General features: G+C 38.3%; 1 long non-coding RNA gene across 1 annotated transcript; it reads right to left on the reverse strand.

Moving 5' to 3' along the window:
- Positions 1–351: 351 nt before the first annotated feature.
- On the reverse strand, positions 352–2,451 carry LOC141615416 (uncharacterized). The gene is made up of 2 exons (XR_012529846.1): positions 2,112–2,451; positions 352–660 (listed from the first exon to the last, which is right to left on the reverse strand). It is a non-coding gene; the product is annotated as an uncharacterized LOC141615416 (long non-coding RNA).
- Positions 2,452–3,023: the final 572 nt, after the last annotated feature.

A 3,023-nucleotide genomic window follows, 5' to 3' on the forward strand; every position in this document is an offset into this window, starting at 1 on the left:
GTTTTCGGGATTAGGGGTCCCGAACAAAATTCTCGGAAATCACATAGAAAGTTCCTTGGGTCGGATAAAGCGGCCATGCAAAGTTTGAGCACCATCGTGAAAAATGTGTTAAAGCTCGTTATTTGAGTCTGAAATCGAGCAGGTTGATTCCTGAAATCGAACAGGTTGATTCCTGAAATGAGCTCGGACGCGTGATTAAAAAATAGGGAGAAAAAGAAACAGGGTCCGGTACGACCTTCCGAACGGCTGAAATTTAAGTGTATAATATACGGTTTTCGGGATTCCGGGGTTGTGACACCCCCATTTATTGCGGAAAAGTAAACACGTAATTCTACAGAAAAACTGGTAGGATATGTTTGTAATTGGTTCAACTAGCCAAAAACCTGTAATTTCAAAAATTTTCTAAACCAATCACAACATTTCCAACATTCCCAAGAGGCGGGTGCCAAAACCTGCAATGCTAACGAACTACTTTACATGCCATAGCTAACGATAAGAAAATGTAATGATACAAACCCAAAATAGAAAAGGGAGACATATGTCCCTAAAATGTATGTGACATAAAAAGGGTTTAAGGTCACAATGAAATAAAACCAGTCTAGGTTCCAAGGTTACTTTGCTCGCTAGCTCGTCCATGTACCCCATATATGCATCACCTACCTGTCATTCGCATTTTATACAAATACGAAAGCCACAGTCAGTGGGGAGTAACTCCGAGTTCTCCCAGCCACGAAATGTCATAATTAATATAACATGTAAACATAAGAATATGAATACGAATCACACAATGCCTTAGCATATAGATGCTAGACAATCGTGCTTATCATGTGAACAACAATATAACAACACATAGTCCTAGCATGTGAATACTAGACCGACTCAAGCTACACTATCATGTGAGTCACATAACATCCAGGAATCCAAACTCTATCAATCATAGCCGGCTTGCATCTCACCTTCTATGATTCATAGAATCACCATACAAGAAAGGGCAATATATCAAAGTCAGGCATAAGTTCTTAGTACGGTCAATAGTCACTTTGTAACTCAAGTCTATACCACGAGGTAGGGAAGGTAATCGAACCGGTATCTTGGCTCAGCGGTTACTATTAAGAAAACATGGCCAAGAGACAACACAACCCTAGCCTAAAATCTGCGCAGACCTAGACATGCGGATACACACCACCGCACCCAAGACTCACAACTTTTTTTAAAACAAAGTGAAGTGAGTACCCTAAGGACACCACCGAAGGGTTGGCTAGTACTTAAGCTGACCCCATACTATTAAAATAAGTACCTGAGGTCATGCCCCAACTTGGATAAACATCCACTAGTCAGGAACACAAAGGCTATCAAGCAGTGAACATATACTCGTCAGAGACTATAAAGACCTATCTATGATGAAGGCCGAAATACTCACCTAGGACCTAGTCACAGCTAGTCCCAGCTTGAATATTTTAGCCCACACCACACATGACTCACCACACAAGTCAAGTAAGACACCCACTTAACCTTAAGAGGGCAAAAAGTCCTACTTATCAATATAAATTCTAGCATTCTATCATGTGAAAAGCTATATAAATGTCTATTTACAGCATACAATCCAACAGTTCCTCAATAAGAATTCAATACTAACTTCCAATTCTAGCAATTTTAACAATATTAAAGGCTTCGGGGAATCTAGGGCCGTTTCTACAATATAAGAAGCTACTTAAATCACTAATTACACATGTGAGATAAAAATATAATGAATGGCCTAAAACAAGAAAAAGGCCGACTATCTAATTCATTCAAAATTTCATCCAACCGAATTTTTACCCGCAACCCCAGCCCTGCGACAGGTACGGGTCAAATTGCGGCTGACCAATCACTCAATTAACTGACATCGCATCAGTCAAAGGGACTAAGGCTCAGTTTTCGGCACAATCAACAAAACATTACAATTATAGCTATAAAATTCATTTCCATACTAATATGTGAACTTGTACTTACAAAAGGCATGAATTTGACTCATATTTTCATGTGAAATAACTACTCAAATAACATTCACAAAATCATACAAGAAAACAAAGAATGTGACATTTATTCGTCGAGTAACTCGGAATAGTTACCTTACGCTAGCAAAGAGACAAGTAATAAACTTGAGAAAGCTTCTAAAACCCAAAATTACTCTTCCTCTTCAACCACATATGAGCCACCTAAAATAATTATGTGAAAGGACGATATTAACGAATTATCGTTATATAAAATATGAGACGTAAATTAATTTAATTATATTTTAAATAAACCAAACTCGCGACTTAGCCAAGCCACTGCCTAGGCCACGGCCAGGCCACTGCCAGCTGCTGCTAGGCTACAACAGGCCACGGCCAACCTTATAAAAGTCACTCTCGTCCCAAAAATTAATTCAATCTGAACTCTCTACCCCATCTCTCTCATTACTCCGTCCTATAATATAATACTCCAAAGTAACCAATTTCCATCCCAATTTCAATATCGATATTGTCAAATATTCCATTAAAAGAATTGCTCAACACTCGGGTTAAAACTCCGAGCTACTCACACACAAGTCAAGTCCAAGACTATGGTAACAACACCAAGGCTATTAGCAGTTACTAAAGCACGTTTCAAGAATTCTACTCCCAAAAATAAACATCACACTGATCAATCTTAGTGCCCAAATCTTAGTGCCCTTAAACTCAGAAAGTATCATTAACATGAATATATATTTCTAAATGATAAAAATACTTCTCAGTTTGTACTGATGTACCACTAGATAAGCTTGATACCAACTCCTTCAACCATTCATCCGTATTAAGCTATTAGCAGCAATTTCTTATACACATCAAAACCTTAGCTTTCATTAACAAAGGATCTATAACCCATTAGTTCTCACCCCGGGTCTTCGAATCCTTCATAAAAGGGGCAAGAAAACGGAATAAAGAAGCTAAAAGACGACCCTTTTATAAGACGGCGAAAGACGAAACTACTACAAAAAGGAGACTTTCTTATCTTAAAAGGAG

This window comes from Silene latifolia, chromosome 11 (assembly GCF_048544455.1).
Source record: "Silene latifolia isolate original U9 population chromosome 11, ASM4854445v1, whole genome shotgun sequence".
Taxonomy (NCBI): Eukaryota; Viridiplantae; Streptophyta; class Magnoliopsida; order Caryophyllales; family Caryophyllaceae; genus Silene; species Silene latifolia.